We start from the raw sequence: 19,279 nt of genomic DNA, 5'->3' as shown, positions 1-19,279 counted from the left end.
TCTTTAATTAAACCTAAAGGCACTAGTCTTTAATAAGTTGTGTGTAGTAAACCAAAAATTAGTGTATTTTGCTGAATGTTTCCTGATGGATGAAGACATAAAATTCAGCTTTGACAAAATAGTTGAGTCCCACAGATTTGTCCACTTATCTTTTACACAGCTTAGTTTTGGAGTTCTATAAAGAGTAAAGAACACTGAAAGTCTCACTCAACCAGGGAAAAAAACAAAAACAAAAACAGCATAAAGTTGTGTCATATGCTACATTGTTGTTGTCTTCTCACTATACATGCTCTTAACTTTATGCAAGAGAAAATAAAGTATAAAAAATGATATTTTTCACAAAGAAACTCAATCTTGTGGTTTTGCGACATGGCACTGCTTTGCGTGCACCCGGATTTGCGACATGCTTTACAGTAACTCAAAATGATGGACGTGCGACAGGTTGCAGTTTCATGCCTGGACATGCAACAGGGAGAGACAGCTATACAGGCAGCCCAAGAAGAAGCACTTTTACCGAAAAGAGGGGGTATGTCTGTGATTTGGTTACATTTTGGGTTCAACAGCACCAACACAGAGCATAAGACGCCCATTTGCAAGCTATGCTGTAAAACTACTCCTGCCCCCGATGACAACACAACAAATCTCTTCTATCACCTACAGAAGACAAAAAAGAAAACTTAAGAATGCAGAAAAATCCAAGGTAAACCAAGTTGTGGAACGATGGGAGCAAGTTGGGAAAAGAAAAACTATACCAGCTGAAGATACAGCAGTCTTTTGCACAAGGCACGCCGTATGAAAAAATGCCCCAGCGCCATAAGCAAATCACAGGAGCCATCTCACGTTACATTTATAAAGGCATGGCCCCTGTTTATGTAGTTGAGAAGGACAGCTTTCGTGACCTCATCAAAGTTTTGGATCCGGGGTACGTTATCCCCGGTTGTAAGCACTTCAGTAAAGTCGAGTTGCCTCGCTTATATGACGCATGCCGGGCCAAAGTAGAGATGGATGTTTGCAGTGTCGTGCATTATCCCTTGACGACTGACCTATGGACAAGCAGAGATACGCAGCCCTACATGAGCGTAACCATCCATTTCAGTAACAAAGACTGGACCCTCTGCGCTCGCTGTTTACAGACTGCGTACTTTCCAGATGACCACAGGTCAGGTGGTATATCGTGATATATATATATATATAGTTATCGTGATATAAAATTGCCCCGCCCAAGTTGGGCTTAAACCTAGAAGAACCGTTCTAGGAAAAGTGCTGTCATTTGTGTGCTGGCAGAAAAACTTTCATTTCCTACAGTCCAGCTACCAACTAAGTAAACAACCACATCATGTGACGTGACGTTCTTGCAACAGGTTGTGACAGTTAAGGAGAATTGATTGATCGCTGCAATTCAGTCACGCGAGCGAGCCAAAAAGACAGTGTGGGAATCATCCATCAACTTCTACCACCAACTTCCTTAAATACTCTTCGACTGGATGTGGATGAATTAAACAAATTATTTAAACTTGTAGGAAAAAAATTCAACATTTGCTGAAAAAGGAATTTAGAATCACTTAAAATAAGTTTTAGTAGTACAACAAACATGGTGCTCTGTAGCAGAAATGCCATCTTTATGTTTCCTACTAAACAGAGCAATGCTTTCACTGCAGGGACGAATCATCTGGCTCCTGCTTCTGAACAGATGAAAGCTAATGTATCTATTGAGAATGAAATGCATGGTCCTCGTGTGCTTTCTTTATTCCATTTTGTTCTCAGGGTACTAATGGATCTTATATATATTATATATAAGTGAAGAAAAGATTATTTCTTAAACCCTGTCATAGTTTGCCAACCTCCTAATGTTGCTGTCAGTTGGCAAATACTACGGATATATTTGAAGCTCACAGACTCATATTTTATTCTGATACTAGTCTGTATTGCATGGAAATCACGCAATTATGATCTGTGCCATGTGTCTCTGTAATATTCTCGGGATGCACACTGTCCCGTATATTTTTGTTAATTCTTCTGCTCAAAATAGGCTTTTAGGGTTGACTTTGCAACACAACTGATCAAAACAGAAATCTGTGCATTTTCCTGATACTTTTGACCAGTGTATCATTACAAAGAGAGAAGGAGCCACATATGGTTTCCAGACACATTCTGTTTCTACATATTTCAACCTTTAGTAAACCACTCGGCTGTGTAAAACTTGAACGAGCCCTTTTATCACTTCCATAAGTTTCTAACTACTCCTACACTTAGACTTCATAATCTCCTTACAATGCATGTGCAGATAAATCATTAATTTTATTTTGCATGTTTCGTATGAAGTCAGATAAACTTTTAAATCCTGACGAATGAGCAAAAGAAGAAAATAAAGATCTTCCCAAATAGAATACCTGGGGATGTATTATGTCTGTGCGTGTTTGTTATGAGCTGGGTGCTGTTGTTCAGATTGGAGGTGAGAGTTGAATAGGTAACTGGCCCCTGGGAATCGTGTTTTTCTCACTCCTCTGGTGCTGCTAACTGTGCAGATGGTAGTGAGCATTCACAGTGAGTAGTAGGATACAAACAAACACACGCACACGTGCTAACCTGGAGTTTCTACAAATGTGTGTGACTGTGTGCAGAAAATATCAAAGCATCACTTGGTGACCACGGTCAAAATATCCCTGCCCTACACGTGCACACTGATGAGCGCTCCCATGCAGACTTTCAACAGGGGAGAGATAAACCTGAGGGTGAAGCACAGGGCTGGCGGCCTGGTATTTTAAACAGGCCCTTGGGTGCTGAGTGAACAGGGAACACAGGAAGCTTGCCAACCAGCGTTGTTGTTCTTAACACCTTTCTGCTTCTTGGAAGAGAACATATTTGTAGCAGAGTACAACATCCTGCTTCCAAGGTGCTAATAAATGGCTAAAAATTAGGGATGGTAGATTTGACTGGTGAACTGCATCATGATGACAGTGAGAGAAAAACACTGAACATAATTATCCCGCTTAGCTAATTACAATGGAGTAGCAGTGCGGAGTTGATCAAAATTAGGGTCATCACATGCTTAATTCAAATTCCTTTATGACAAATATAAGATACTTTCTATTATAATGTTACAAAAGTTACTTTTGTTACAAAAGGTGCTTTTGGACTCTGTAGTTGTGGCATCTCCCTGGGGTAACTACCCATTGGGAACCTCAAAGTACATACCTTCTTAGTCTTGTACACCCGAAGATTGGTATACAAGACTAAGACTAAATTTAATTCCTTGCACATGTGGACTCAGTAAAGACTTTACCAGCAGTTCATTACTCTGAGAGAAACTGAGGACACTCGCTAGCAAGTCATCAATTATGGCCTAAATCAGGGGTGGGCAATTCATTTTCCCAGGGGGCCACAGCTTATGAAGAGATAAAAATTAATATTAAGCAGAACTGAGTTTAGATTATTGGAGCGGCCCTCCAAAGCAGTCCCACTTTTTCTCATGTGCCTCCTTGGGAAGATTTATTGACAACCCCTGCCCAAAACGATACCCCAATCTTTATCACTTTTTTTACTCTGATGGGGGCCAAAATTTATAAAATGAACACTGTATTGTTTTCTCTATGACTTAAAACTGTGGCCACAAACTCAATAGTAAAACATTACTAAACGTTACTGAGGTCATAGACCTAGGAAGCTGAGGGTGGACGTCTTTACAACTTCTTCTTTCTGTAGCCAGAGGGGTCACACCCTACTAATTACTATAAGCAATGCAATTTTAAGATACTTCCCAAAAGGCTTCCCTTTTGAGACCTGGAAACTCTTTTACGAGACTAGCAGCAATGTAGGGCCCAGTGATCACAGGAAGGCAATGACATTAAGCAACTTGTAGCGACAAGTAAAGTGTAGCAACATGGAATGTGGGTGGATGCAGAGTTAAACTTTTGAAATTTCTAATAGCGACCAACGATCAGCTGCTTTATGGATGGACCAGGCTTTGTACTTGAAACTAGTGATAAAAACCGTAAACTCTTCAGCCAAATATTTACTGAGATTGGAGAACACAAAGCCGAGGGAGAATAACCTGACTTCTATTTGCAACTAGAGAGATATTTAATAAGAATGCAGGTTTAAAACATTTCCCCACAGGCTTTACTTTTCAGACCCTGAAGTTATTTTCCCTCTTATTTATTTTTTATCAGCTTGTTTACGCAGGTTTTTCAGTTGGCACTGCTGCATTCATATCCTCCACCAGTCACTTATGTCACTGCAGTGGGAGATTAACCACACTAATACAGTAACTATAAAAGACCCTGAAAACTGATTTCTACTGCCATCCTCCTCAAGTCTGGCAGTCCAGACGCACAAAAAAAGTTTCAACAGTTATAAGAACTATGACAAAAGCACCTTTAAATTACCTTCATGGAGCTATGTGGAATCAAATACATTACATAACAGACAAAGTGTTTAAAGCAGCACTCAAGAGAATCACTTGTATTACTGCTCCTTAAGGCTTTCAGTTTTGTCACACCTACAACAATACCAAACAGTGGGTATTACACAGAAATACATGAACATTCAATGCCTCTGACGCTAATAGACTTTGTGCCCTCAGTGGTTCCTGTGCGTCAGCAATGTGTGTGAACAGCACCAAAAATACACACTACTTCACTAGGTCCCATCAAGCAATTCCTTCCTCCACTTCTAGTCTATTCCTCCATCAGTCCCCCAATCCCTGACTAACACACCCCTCTTGCTTATGTATCCAAACCTGTGTGCTTTCCTGCCATTCTTCTATTGCAGCTAATTTTAGATGAAGGAAAAGGTTCTGTCCACATCTGCTAGTCATTCTTTAAGATGTGTGAGTGTGTGTGTGTGTGTGTGTGTGTGTTTGGGATTGAGAGGAGACAGAAAGGAAACTGGTAAAAGGTCAAAGGGAGAGAGAGAAAGAGAAAAAGGGAGAGGCGGTGGAATGGGTGCTGAAAAGCAAATAAAAGGAAAGGTATAAAAGAAACCAAGATAAAGACAGAGTCAGCGTCCCAACCAGAACAAAACGTTCATCGTGACTGATATACAATTAGATTTACAGGGTTTCCCTCTACAGTCACTCGGCAGTGGTGAACCATAACAGAAACAAACTGCCTTCACAAGTAGAGAGGATGTGAAATAAACAAAGCATCATAATTTTGCTTGATTTACGGAGACAAGCGGACAAATGTAACGGCGTAGAGCTCAAAAACAGCATTTACCCAAATGACCAGAAATCATCCAAATGGGAATAATTTGTAGTCTATAACAAAAGACAGAGTGAGGACACACAACGTTTAGTTTTGGAATGCTGGCCACAGGAGCCAAACAAAGGATGCTCACATTTCTTTTTACAGGAGCAGGATAAGAGGTGATAAGGCTTCTTAATGCTGTTTTAAATTAGCCTCCAGCTTCATTTGCTAGAGTTACAGAAGTTGAGTTTAAGTTTAAAACTTTTGTCTATATTTGACAATAAATAACAAATATCTCATTAACACTGTTTTGTTTTTGCAAAAGCTTGGTCCTTGTAAAATTATCCTTTTCCTTTGTGTTTATAGCGCTGAGTCACGAGAGTGACAACAACAAATGCTGGCTGATTCAGTAAATTCAACATTTATCATGCTGTCTGCTGGAATACAGACTGCAATGTTATGTTATAATGGGAGGTTAGGGACACTGATACATTTGTACATAAAAAAAAACTATTGCCATCCAGGTTTTTATCTCAAACGTTTGACATATTTTCTTAATTTTGAGATATTTCCTCAGGGGTTTTAGCTAGTAAGTTACAATTTTGACATATGTAACTTCAAAATGTGAGTTAATAACACAAATTCTGGACTGATTTTTATTTTCTCCGAATGGTGAAAAAAAGCTGGCTCAGGGGGTTGGATTAGATTAGGCGACAACATCCGATCTGTTGTTCTGTGTTTACTGCGACTTATGTTATGTGACGTCAGCAGCTAAAGTAACATCAAAGGGTCAACAGTGTGTAGGTTCGCATCTGAAACACCAAAAACTTTTCTTTTTGTGTTTACTGAAATTATTCCTAACATCCTCACAGTGAGGATACACATTTATAATTTAACACTGACATTGTATTGGTACATGGTACCAGAAGACACAAAAAGCAAGGTTATTTGATTGGAAGCAGGTGGAACGGTGCATTGCTATGTAAACGCTGTAAATCTGGTGTTTAGGTGTTGAATCAATGGAGCTGCAACAACAAATTCTGGCTGGTTCATGAAATTAACATTTATTGGGTTTGCTGCAACCAAAGGCTGCAAGTGGCACAAACAAAGACTTGTATTGTCTCGAGTAGTGTGGTCTGACGTGGTCCTGTACTTCATCACCTAGAATGGAGACAGCAAATGTCCAGAAAGAGAAAACACTGACAGGCACTCACCGGCCTGCAAATGCACACAGCACTCACACATACAGGATCCTGGCAGTCACCGCTGTGCGTCACAGTGGGCTGCGAGGGGGACACAGAGGGCAGAGCGCAGCGTGTTTATGTGTGTGCGCTTATCCCATCGTAAACAGGGACAAGAGACACATGCAGTGTCACCGCCTGTCACCACTTTCTCCTCTTCCCTTCACAGTTTCTGCCCTACGCTAACTTGCGCCTGTCTTCTGTCAAGCGATTTTCTTATGCCCTTGCCCTCGTCTTGATCCCCTCCCCCATCCCCCACCTTCACCTCCTCCAGTCTCTTTCTCGTCCTCTAACCCCAACCCATTTGGTCAGCTTGTTAAGCATGTCTCCTAAAGCTGATTAAGTAGTGTTGATCAGCCTTACGTAACACTCACCTCGCACAGACACCGCTGCCAGCCAGCAAGTCAGCCAGCCAGCATACCGTCTTTCTGGCTCTGTGTATGTGTGTGCAAGAGATTTGGAGAAATCAGAGAAGGAAACTTTACTTCAGTGAACATTGCTCTGCATGGTGTATTTGCAGTTGCAACAAGCACACACGCGCTAAGTCAGTGCATGATCTCACTGATATGAGCATATCTGCCCCACAATGCTGGAGCGTGCACTTAATTGGGGTCTTCCCAGGGTTGGACAAACGAGTGTCTGCTCCTGTTGCATGGTGTGCAGATAATCACTACTTATGCCCCTCTTAGCACTGGGCTGCCAAGAGAGGCAACGCAACCCCTACACTGAAGCACACAGACATACTTGATGTGACAGACCGAAGGCATAAATGAAGAGAGCGCAATCCTACCAACCACAGGGGTGTGCACACACACGCATACATGCGCTTTAAACACTGTTTTGGTGGTGCAGGTAAAGAAAGCCCTGCACCAGATTAATTGGTGGGGTGATTGAGTTAATGTGGCAGTGCACACAGGCAGGTTAAAAAGGTTGTCTCGGTCGGCTCCTCTCCTCTCCTGGTTTGCTCTCGCGTTCTGCCTCATGGGAAAGATTAGAAACCTCAGCTGGAGCAAATAAAGCTGGACGTTATGCAAGAGTAAGAGAGAGAGAGAAAAAGCGAGACAGAGAGAGAAAGGCTGATGATGATGTAACTTGAGAGAAGAGCAAAATAGAGAGATGAAGAGCAGGAGAGAAAGAGATAAAGAGACAGAGCTGTGATAAGAGCAGATGACCAAGGTCCATTGTAGCCTGAAATATGTACCCTACTGTACTATATGGTTCCAGCCACCCTTCTAAACAATAGCAGCTGATCTACACTGCTACGCAATGAGCTCAGCTGTAAGCACACAGCTGCCCTGCACTGGCAGAGAGCAGTCCTCTTCAGTCTTGCACATCCTTTGCACCAACAGCACACAAAACCAGACTAATGCATAATGTAAGGTCAATCTCAGACTTATACTTGGTTTCATTAAGGCCTTCCTGAGTGACACATGGGATTGTGTTCCCCATTCAACCTACAGTGTGATTCAGCTGGGCTGTCAGACCAACGCAGAGAGGCAGGGATAGTGAATGCAGTGGAAGTAACACTATCCCACTGCTTAAATTGTAAAACAGATAATATGTGAATAATGGTTACTGAAGTGCTGCAGAAGTTAGAAGATATCATTACTGTGACATAAAAGGGTTGTATTTATTATGTTCAATTTAAATTATCACCTGAAATGCACTGATGGTGAGACTTTGATACCAATAATGATGATTGTGTTAATTAATAATATTTTTCTTTAAGGGGAAGCAAAGATGTATAATCAAACACCGGCTCTTTGTCAAAAGTGTCTTTGATTATTTGCGAGCAAAAGGTTATTCACACCAAGATAAATATCTACCCTGATATATGATACGTTATAGACAGGTTAGTAAAGTTCCATTACATTGTTGTATTTACATGATTTATAACATTTCAGAAAAGTCTCTGCCTGGTCTTTGAAATCATAGAGCAACACTGTCACACTATCACCAGTTGGTAATGTTACAACGTACCGAAACAAAGATCAAATGCAATTACATCATCTGTTTGTGCACCCCTGGGGAAAAAATTAATATTCAATCAATGGTAAGTTAACTAAAGTGCGACAGGCTGTGAAGTGTTGGTAAAATGTGCTGTCACTGTGATATCCTGCTTGCCCTGTGGTCCTACACTAATTTAATCAAGTGCTCTTCTCTCTCTAAATGCACTGAAGTAAACATCTAATCCTGACACTAAACCCTCTATCCTGGTGTTGTTTAGAAGCTGCTTGGATTCCACATTATAATATTATCAACACAAGAAATCTTGATTTAGCTGATAGCTTATCATCCAGCAAGGCAGCTGATACAATGCAAATAAAATTATTGCTAACTGGATGGTGTATTTAGAACTGGGATATGTGGGGTGAATTAATTGAAAACAATTCCATGTCAGTTACCATTTACTCGAAGTAGTTTTGTTTACTGCTCCTGCTCTCTAATTTACAACTTGTTGACAGGTTACACGGGGACAGGAAAGTCATTCGAAGGAACATTTATTAAAAGCTTTAACACAAATACGAGCCAGAATGACAGCAGAAAGTGGGTGTTAGAACAAGGACCGGGTCTGGACAGCATGATAAAGTCGCATGTTATTCATACATAATAAAGTAAATGTTCTACTTCCGCCAGAAAAATTGTTATAAATATTTATCAACAGTGAGCTTACCCACTTCATACACTGGTGATGAGAAAACCAGCTACAATAGATATACTTATTAGTGGATGTTTCAAGATTTGTACATGTTTTTTTTTCCTTGGCAAACTGCAAATTTAAAAAAAAAAATCACAGGTGTGAGGAGACACAGAAAGAAGACTATAGGAGGAAGGAAGTGAAAAACGAGAAATGAATGAGCGATGGGGAAGGAAGGAAGTTCACAGAGATAAAAGACTGATTGGAAGAGAGAAAGAGAGCACAATGAACTTTCTCCCGTCAGTTAGTATACTGTTATGTAAGAGCTGAGTGTACACACACCGATTACCTTCGCTCGGTAGGACTCATAACATGAGGCGTAACCTCCCTGTTTGTGCTTGTATGTGGCGTGTTTGTGGGTGTAGGGATGAGAGTGTGAGCATACAGTGGTGATACCTCTCAGTTACATGTCACGCACCCAGACCTGAATTCACATATTGTACATGAAATCTATTGTCCTGAGCGCTCAAATGGCTCTAATCATCCATCCAGGCTGTAAGGTGGCACTGGGGGTTTCCCAAGAAGCGACAGCTGCACTGGCTTCTGGTTACACCTCCACAGCATACAACAGACCAAACTCAATGTATTTACACAGTCTCTGTGTTATAAAATATGAATAACCCGAGGGAAATAACTGCGATTGTTTAAAAGCTAGTAAAAAGTTTAGAGGGATATCTCAACCACGCGAGCCTGCAATTTTTGCTGGTGACCAGCCATAAGCTACAGAGTGATGCGTGATGAGTGAATCGCTTTATATGTGACACCTGAAAACAGCTGCACAAGTCACAAGTCAACTTGAAGCAAATAATCCCATACTGGGGCAAAATATTGCTAGTCACCATCTGATGACAAACTTTACATCAATTGGACCTGAACCATAGACACAAAAAAAACCACACAGAGCTTTCTGGATGGGAAAATGAAACTAACGAAGTGCTTAAAGCTACATTCGTTCCGAAGGCCACCAGATGGCAACCGCTGTGGTAGCAAAAAGATTTGTGGTCCTACAGAAGGCCCATAAACCTCTGTAGGACCAGAAGTCACTCAGCAGTGGCTCATTCATACAGAATAAAAACTCAAATCTATCTATGGTCACCCCATGTGTCAAAAAGAAGGATTAGTATCTTGCTCACTGGTTGAGGATCAATCATAAGTCATTAGCCAATGAAAAAGGGGTTTTATAGTCAAACTTTCCTGTTCACATCCAGGCAGAAAAGCTCATCTCAAAGGCTTCAAAAGAGGACTTCACAAACCAGTGGGTGACATCGCGGTCACTGCATCCATCTTTTATACTGTCTATGACCCAAATCTAGCACACTCTTGGATGCGGAAACTATAACACTTTGTTTAGCTTATCGGTGGATACTTTCTATGCTGACGATGTCAGGTTTATATTGTTAACTCCTCTAAGGTCTCTAAAGTGCTCTATGTGACACCTCTAACACAGTGACATCTACAGAAGCCACAGAAAATGTGAACGCAGGGATTTGTTAAGCAATATAGATCCAGTGCTGGCAATCCAATTATAACTAAAACTTTCACAAATTAATAGCCAAATATTAGTATTAACCAATTTTGAAAATAGATGGTATTATACAATGTCCATGGCTGATATTTTTCTGTTGTGTCATATGACTTCTGCTCTGGCGAAATGTTAAAAAACAGCATTTTCAAGTATGAAAAAATAATATTTTGAAAAATGAAAATAAAAACAAAATGAACATAAGCAAAGAGAAAACAAATCAGTTTAGCAAAATCATCTACTTTCAAATCACTCATCAGAATTTAAATTTACAGAAAAAAATCTTACAGTTAATCTGTTTTCATCCTTAGGCTAGTCTTTCTTTCTTTCTTGTCATTCTAGTTGTTTATTCTACCTCTTATATTAATCACGCTGTTTGTTCAGGTTTTAAATCTTTATATTTTGTACGAGTGTATTGTATTTTTTATTATCATTAATTAATTGTGGTCTGTGAAGTATTGTGTAATTACATTACACAAATAAAGTGTATTATCATTATTATTATTGTTGTTCTTGTATCATTAAGGCTATTAGACAAATCTGTAACAGCCAAGAAATTCACAATCAGTTCATTCCTGCAAACAAGTTTACTTCAAAACACCGACATCAGTGAGTCACACGCATGCACGGATCCCACGTTCCCACACACACCTCTGCACTCTGCCTCCACTCACAACTAACCTAAGGGAAAGAGTGTACCTTCGCACAGACCCTGGCTAATTCCTGGGCCAGACGAACACAATAAACCTACTAACATGACGCCTACACTCACGGTGAGGATACTTGCTGGGGGCTAGCTGGAGAAAATGTATGAGACTACAAAGACCCTAGTGTGAGTACGGGTAAAAGCAGTTCACTTAATTTACAGTAACAGCACCTCTAATTCATTTTCTACGCTCTTTCTCTAGCCTGCAGTCATGAGTGTAATATTTTGATTGGCATCTCTCAGCAAGCTGTTGATGCTGCACTTAGGTCTTGTTTCCAAGGCAACATGTATACAAAGCATTACTATTTACCACAAATGCACATGCTAGCAGCTGTAAACCAGACATGAAATGCTACTGAGAACATGCAAATAAAATCTGCTTGACTACATCCACAACATTGATTTGGTGCTCAAGATTTATGTTGCCATTGCTCAAGTTATTACTGTTATTAATGTGATATGGCCAATAACTAAGGTCCCAACACTTGAAGGTAGATTAGCTTTTAATTAGTCACACATGTAGCTTGCTTGAATTCCCACATCATTCTCTTAATGATCTCTTACTGAAGATGAAGCACCTTTAGCCCACATTATTATCTACCTTCAAACCAGTGGTAGCCCCTGTTTAGCTCATTGCCTTTTACTGCATTCTTTGAAGTTTTAAAAATCCCTCTGCTGCTTTTGATCCATTCTTCCCTACTTTCATTTTCCCTCTCATCCTGTGACTGGTCAGGGGATCTAGCTCACTGTTCTCAAAACCTTTAATCTGCTAAACCAACAATCACTGCGTATATGTACAGTATTAGTATAGTATGTGTGTACGCCCACCCGCATGCAACTGCATGCCTGTTACGTAATTTCCCTGGGCCACATCTGATGCTAAAAATGGACGTGCATAAAACTATTGTGACCTAGGGCAGGACTACTGTATGGAGGTGCTGCAGCACACACAGAATACAGATATTGAGAGCTGAGCCTGCTGCTTAACAGTTAACCACAAATTTAAAACTTTTAAATTTAAAACTTTGGTATTGTTAAATAATAGATTATTACTAAATTAAGATTTGTACGAATGAAATACTAACTATTTTGCAGTATATACCAAAGGAATCGTATTTAAACGTTTCAATCCTTCTGGATATTTGTAAATTAAAGATAAAAATTGCATTAGGCAATCATTATTTAAACTCTATACTCATGAATAGACAAAATGCTTGTTGTGGTTTTGTCAAGGCAGTTAAATGTACTGGCCACCAGCAGAGCAGTGAAAAGTATCAAAACAGTATTATTTAAAACTTCTAAAATTCCTCAGCTAATTCTCTTCAACGGGACATCAAGGCACACATAATCCTAACTAACCAGGTAGTATAACAATATGATAAGAACAAGGGACTCTACAAAATTCAGATGAAGAAAAGCAACCAGAGCAGCTCTAAAAGAACTTGTAACTGAGAAAGTAGCTGTGTCTGCTGTTCACAAATTTTAAAAATGAGACCGCTTCTGTGAAGGGCGCTCACAGCAGGAAGCTCCTCCTTTTTCTTTTGTCTTTTAATCCCAGAAGCAGCTTCTTCCACCTTAACAGCAGGCATAAATGACTGCATCTGTATGATGACAGAGTGGCAGTGAGCAAAGCGACAACTGCAGAGGGTATATTGGCACCTTTAGCCTTATGACAGACTAGTGACCTGTTCAGGGCGTGCATTGACTCTTACTCAATGACAGCTAGGATAATTTCAAGCCCTCTCCCGTGATCCTGACATGGTAAGCAGTTAAGAATATGGATGAATGGATTAAAATCTCCATATAAAGTATATTCTATATACTCTTGACATAGGAATCAGCCACTGTAAACATTTATAAAGACTCACTTAAGAAAAAATAATATAGCATCAAACCCCAGAGTGTGAAAAAATATATACATAGTTATACATATTTCTGGTCATACTAGACAACACTAACTACAAGGTAACTGAAAAACTGATGTAGCATAAACCTCTGTAAAGTAGAGAATGTGCACCTCACTTCTCAGGTCAATGCTAAGTCTATAAGAGCATACCTGCATTGGCAAGAGGCAGTCACATGCACGTGTCTGCTCAGCAGTGCAGCTTAATGTTAATAAAAATAAGGTTTTCCAAGTGGCTGTCTTGCACAACAGTGCTGTTAAAATTATATAAATTGGAATTTAAAAAAAGAAAAATCACTGTTCTTGAGTAACTGTGATGCTTCTCCAGCATTAATAATTCACTCAAATGTCAACTAACCAACAGCGCAACTATCTAAAAAGTTTGAGTGTATGTTTGGGTCGCTTAAAGAGTGGAGAGTGGTAGACCATATAAGACTGGCTAGCACACACTTATGGACAAACCCCCTGGGAAATGTGTGATGAATCTCTGTGTATGTGTGTGTGTGTGTGTGTGTGTGTGTGTGTGTGTGTGTGTGTGTGTGTGTGTGTGTGTGTGTGTGTGTGTGTGTGTGTGTGTGTGTGTGTGTGTGTGTGTGTGCAGCACTGATGGTCATCTCCATCATTAAAGTTTTATCATTCTGCTTTCCTATAAATACCTTTCCAATGATCCAATGTATTATTCAGTTTCTTTTAGGCTGGCCTACACAGATACACAGGCGGAGGACCAGACACACAAAACACACACCTGGAGAGCCCAGAAAAAGCCAGTGTCCTGCAGCGAGGAAGTCTCATGAACATTTAAGAAGGTGGGCAGAAAAAGTCCGATTTCTCTCCAGCCGAGAGCGAAATCCAACACATTTTATTCTGCTCACACATCTTGGGAGAAATTCAGTACTGTGCGTGTGTTTATGTGTACAACATATGTGTTTAACTTGGACTTGACTTTGAGCTTCTTCTTTGAATTTTCAGGCTGATTCATGAAGGTGAACATCAGTCACAACCTATTTCAGATACATTTTGACCGTGACAGACAGTTTTTATATATTTCACGAGCCATGTTGGCAGACAGCTGAGCTGTATCTACTTATCTGGTAAATCAGTGGTGTCCAGTGAAAGAAAAAGAGACAGTGTAGGGTGACATGAAGCAGGAGAGAGGAGGAGAAAGCTAATGGAAGTGGAGCTGCCACTGGGGTATTAACCCATGGATTGGTGACACAGAAATGAAAGTGAGAGGGAAGAGAGGATGGTGGGATGGGAGGGTCAATCGATGCCTAAAAAGGTTTTACTCCCCTACAGGGACATGTGCATGTGTGTCTGTTCGAAATGAAAACATTCTCTTTCTCTCTCTCTCCTGGACATACACACACTTTACAGAGTGACCCCATCTGGCTGAAAAGTCAGAAGTCAGGCTAAAGAGTGGAATTCAGCAGCAGTCCTTTGATTTAGGGTATATTAGCATTAATGGGTCTAATTTTTGTCTGATACAGTGAATCATTGTGTTTCTAAATCTTGTCCATAAGAGAAAGTTGTCTAAAAGACAACATCAGATTAAACAGAAACTGCTGATAAAAGATAGCCTCGTGCCACAAAAAGATCTTGCCACTATTACCGGATACATTTGCCTAGCAATTATGGGGTGTTTGCATGTACACACCTGCAAAAAGCGCGGCTTCTAATGTGAACTATTTGCCTGTGCTCACAGTGTTAACCCTCTCAGGCTCAAATTAAACTTTTTGTTGCTAATGCACAACCAAGTCCTGCAGTGGTACTTCTGAGTAAAAAAAAACCTCATAAAATATGTATGTGGGGTAATCAGGTAGTTAGTTTTTAACTGTTGCAAATCGGCAACGCCTGCCTCGAGAGGGTTAAAAATCTGAAATATAATTAACAATGCTCACACAGAGGAAATCTTTCTATTAAGAGCAGTTTTTATTCCATTCAAATGCACAATGTTTACCTACGGCTAAACTCTTGCTGTCAAAATACACATAACTTTCCCGCTCACATGCTTACTCTATGATGAGTTGGCTCAAAGTGCAAAATAAGCTCTGACGTACAAAGCAGAACAGGTCTGAACATGGAGGAAGACAGAGAGAGCCAGCAGAGCAAACAGACAGACAGGAGATAGAGGAAAGACTGGTTGAAAAGAAAACTCTAAATTTGATCTTGCATTCCTTACATGGGGTGAAGGGAAGGAAGGAGAGGCGAGGAAAAAAGAGGGAGGAAGGGGGAAGGGAAAGGTTGGTTGGTAGAGGAGGAGGAGGAGGGTGACAAGAGAGAAAGTTTAACTTGGCGCCAGACAGCATTTCAAAACCCGGCTGACAGCCAACCAAACAGGCATGGGCACACACACACACACACACACACACACACACACACACACACACACACACACACACAGCATCAGCACTGCAAGTGGCACAGAAGTCCTTTTGGTGACTTCCCATCATCCAGAATTAGATCAGATATTTGCCCTCTACCCCTGCTCCCTGGGTCCAGCACAGAGGCAGATTCCCAGATAAAAATAGCCAGGGGAACTATTCAAACACTGCTGCCTTTCTGCAGGGAGTGTCTGCTGACTGCACTGGACTTAAGAGGTTAGAGAGGGGTTAGGAGCTCTACTCAGCACCTCCCTGAATCAGAGGACAGTGGTACAGTCCAGTCTGTGCCACACTTACACACAAGCTTTTTCACACATTAGAATCAGGCCAAGACATTGTGGAAATCTGCTCTTTCTCAAATGTCGTGCACAGCACGAGGTACTTTCTCACTAGGGCTGGGTATCGTCACTGATTTCTAGAATCGATTCAATTCCGATTCACAGGGTCCCGAATCGATTCGATCCACGATTCGATTTAGTTCGATTCGATTCGATTTAATTCGATTCGATTCACTTTGATTTGAATCTGGGAAATTTTGACAGTCAGAAATATTATAATTCAGATCAGTACATTTACATATTTTTGTATCTATAAAAAGGAAGCTGACACACCAAGACTTTATCAAAGGTGTGAGCATCACAGCAGAGGCCTTTGTGTCAAAGTAGCTGAGGATAAAACACAGAAAAACATGAAGGTGATTTTCCTGTTCTGGGATTTTATAAAAATTTTCTGCAGTAGATCAAAAACGAAAGAAAACCATTAATCAACACATGAACATTACCTCTGAAGTTACAGCGGTTTTATTAGAGACAAGGCTAAGCGTTTTGCATTTTGCATAATTTTAAAAAGTTTAAATTTGTTCGGTATTGAACGGCAGAAATTAGGTTTTATTTTCGGAAGTATATAAAACGAAAAAAAAAAAAAAACGTTGGCCGACAGCGCTGTAAACAACTTGTGCGTAACAAGCAAGCGAATAATGCAGAAAACAGTACAGAGAGAGAGAGGGAGAGAGAGCGCGCAAGAGAGCAAGCATGCGAGAGAGAGCTGTGCATCGTGGTCGAAGCAAAACAATAAAAGTCAGAGTGAATTCATGACGTTGTTTATGTGAAGCCTAGTTTGGATCTTCTTTTGCTGCTGGTTCGGTCAATATTATTTGGAGAGAGATAAAACTAACAGCTTTAGAATCAGCGCATAAAGGGCGTGAACACAAAGCGCGGACCCGCCGACAGATCAGAATCAGCGGGCTGTTGGCTTTCAGCCCCGACCGTGAGAAAGGCAACATCTCACTGATTCTGATCCGCGGTTGGGCTGTGTGTTTAAGTCTTTGTGCAGAATCCATGTTCCTGCTCTCATTTACTGTCTTAGCTGTTTGGTGGTTGTTGAAATTTTGTGAGATTTCACCAGAGATTCTGGCATTTCGGGCAAAATAAATTTATATTAAAAAATCGATTCAGGATTTTAATGAATCGATTTTACGTTATCCAAGCCAGAATCGATTTTAATCGATAAATCGATTATAAAAACCCACCCCTATTTCTCACTACTGGAAATACTCTGGTTTGGGCAAAGTTGCTGCCTGGTTAGAGCGTGCAGGAGGCAGGAACCATGGTGCCCACTTCCTCACTGTGAATACACCAGACAGTTACTTGGCACTGTTCTCACGCAGGGACAGTCGGATATGACACGTTGATGATTTCAACCCTCTGCTGTTAAAATATTTTTTTGGCTTCAGAAAGCTGATAAAAAAAAGTCTTTAAAATCAGGAAACAAAAGGAACAATCAGTCTAAATGGCATGAATCAAAAATTATTTATACTAATTCCTTTAAAAAAAGGTCCTTTATTCTCTTCTTTATTTATACTCTTCTCTAAAGGTTGGGGATGGGGCTGGGGGTTGTGGTTATCACTGATGATGACTTAGGGTTTTAAGATCAGGGTATTGACAAGAACTAGGGGCGGGTTAAAGGTTTTGTCGAACTCATTTTATAGCTATAATAACATGACATATGTGCAGGTACTCAGGTGGGAGACTGCACTATGTATCAGCAGGTTAGAAAACTGTTTAGTGTCCAATCCCAAAGGGGGTGTGGACAGAGGGCTAGACTAGTCAGAACCAAAAATACTAGTTGGTTATTTTATTAATGTATAACACCAGCTTAGAAGTAACAGCTACCTATTACTTCTAAGATGTCACAATGTCGCCGGTACTAACTCTTCCTCTCTCTCTCTCTGCATGATGGGAAGTTGAAAACAAGCAAGGTGTATAATAAGACGGGCTGACAGCCATATGAACAAGCACAGTTCTGCAGTAGTACTTAGATTTAGAAAATGGGCTTCAATGCATCTGTGAAGATGGCACACAAACACACACACCTCTAGAGTTCAACTGTAGCCAGATATATCACTTTAAGTTTTTATGCTTCTGTGACTGAAACGCTAAAAAGACAGAGTTCTCGCACATATGTCAGATGCAGTCTAGACCTACAAATTGGCATTATTCTACATGATGAAAAACAGAGGTTAAAAAACAGCATATTATTATACATACTTTACCATACAGTTAAAAGTTGCTGAACACATACATAACTGTTTGAATAAACACATTTACCTTACATGCAAGACCCACATACTGCATGAATTCCACATACTGTAGTTCTGATTGTTTTAAAGCTGTCCTGTTGTTATGAACCCGCTTGGTATGAAAATTACATTGTGCGCTGACCCCTTTATGTCAAGATGCCCCCAGCAGAACCACTGTTATTGGGGTTAATCTAGATTACCAGTATAGATTACAACACCCCTGAGGCCGAGCCCAACAAAAACAGCAACCAATGGGTGCAGCTCTGTCAACAGATGATTGCAACAAACTACTCTGTGTTAATGTATGTGTGCAGCAGGCCAGGCAGTTGTGGTGTGGTTAGAGGAGGTAATGGATGAAGGAAGAGGTAGCTAACTGACTAAGTGCTGTCACAGTGTTGACACCTTACACCCTGATTATACTCCAACCAGCGGAGAGGTGACAATACAGGCTCAAACTTAAAGGACAGGTCATTGTATCGTGAGGATCCAAAATAAAACCTCTCATCTGGAAGGATCAGAGGAATAGAGTTACCTGGTTTTCACACAGGCGTGTGTGTGTGTGTGTGTATGGCATCAGACTCGGCTCAGTTTCAATGGCACCGCCGTCACCAAAAAGCCGTTACATACACCCACAAGTGCCGCTGTACAAGCTTTGTTCAACAAGTAATACCTTTACTGAGCTGGCCACCCAGAAACCTTCATGTACACACTTCATATTCTTCTACAACAACATGCCATTCTGTACCTCGCACCGAGTCACCTCCACAGCTCCGTAAACTCCCCGTATTACATTACAATGCACATGCATGCACAAACGCAGGCAGCTGCTGAACAGTGCAGGTCAACCCATGCACACCAACACACCCCTCTGCATTCTCAACATGTATTTTGATACCCATTTGAAAAGGGACCCTTGTCTGTGTGTATGTGTGTGTGGATCTGCAGCTAGCTTTAAAATAGAGTACAACTACTCTCATAGAATAACAGACACATAGTATCCTTATGAGGCACTGAAAATATCTCTACATCATCATCACTGTGTTCAGGAGAAGCTTGAAGAGATA

At 40.6% G+C, this 19,279-nt stretch overlaps 1 protein-coding gene and 1 long non-coding RNA gene across 2 annotated transcripts in view; both read right to left on the bottom strand.

Moving 5' to 3' along the window:
• The window catches only part of erfl3 (Ets2 repressor factor like 3), a 63,488-nt gene that overhangs the window by 37,964 nt on the left and 6,245 nt on the right, over window positions 1-19,279 (bottom strand). The window lies entirely within an intron of this gene.
• LOC146508520 (uncharacterized) lies at window positions 1,211-16,023 on the bottom strand. Its single transcript, XR_014876888.1, has 2 exons — window positions 10,460-16,023; window positions 1,211-10,061 (listed from the first exon to the last, which is right to left on the bottom strand). It is a non-coding gene; the product is annotated as an uncharacterized LOC146508520 (long non-coding RNA).

This window comes from Neolamprologus multifasciatus, chromosome 11 (assembly GCF_963576455.1).
Source record: "Neolamprologus multifasciatus chromosome 11, fNeoMul1.2, whole genome shotgun sequence".
Taxonomy (NCBI): Eukaryota; Metazoa; Chordata; class Actinopteri; order Cichliformes; family Cichlidae; genus Neolamprologus; species Neolamprologus multifasciatus.
The sequence above is the reverse complement of the archived record's forward strand: the minus strand, read 5'-3'. Positions and strand labels throughout refer to the sequence as shown.